The 289-nt window shown below is 43.3% G+C and overlaps 1 protein-coding gene across 1 annotated transcript in view; it reads right to left on the reverse strand.

Moving 5' to 3' along the window:
• LOC116853444 overlaps nucleotides 1-289 on the reverse strand; it is a 6,267-nt gene that overhangs the window by 4,760 nt on the left and 1,218 nt on the right. The gene's annotated exons all lie outside the window — the stretch shown is intronic.

Consider the following 289-nt stretch of genomic DNA (forward strand, 5'->3'; position numbering starts at 1 on the left):
ATTTTCAAAAATATCGGCCAATAACAAGACATCAGTCTTCAGGTACAAATCGCTATATTCGCCCAAGGTTCGAATAGAGAATCGTTGCCAGACGTTTTCAGCGTGCGCGTAATCGCTCTCGGACACCGTATCGCCCGTCAACGAACTGTAAAACGATTCTCGCGGCGGTAAACACACATCCTGCAGCTTATTCACACAATCCACGTATTCGTACGGAAAGACACCTTTTCGCGTCAATAAATCAAATTCTTCGACGGATAATTGTGAAAATTCTGACCGTACAATTTTT

This window comes from Odontomachus brunneus, unplaced genomic scaffold (assembly GCF_010583005.1).
Source record: "Odontomachus brunneus isolate Ranch 3 - 2012 unplaced genomic scaffold, Obru_v1 Obru_scaffold_323, whole genome shotgun sequence".
Lineage (NCBI taxonomy): Eukaryota > Metazoa > Arthropoda > Insecta > Hymenoptera > Formicidae > Odontomachus > Odontomachus brunneus.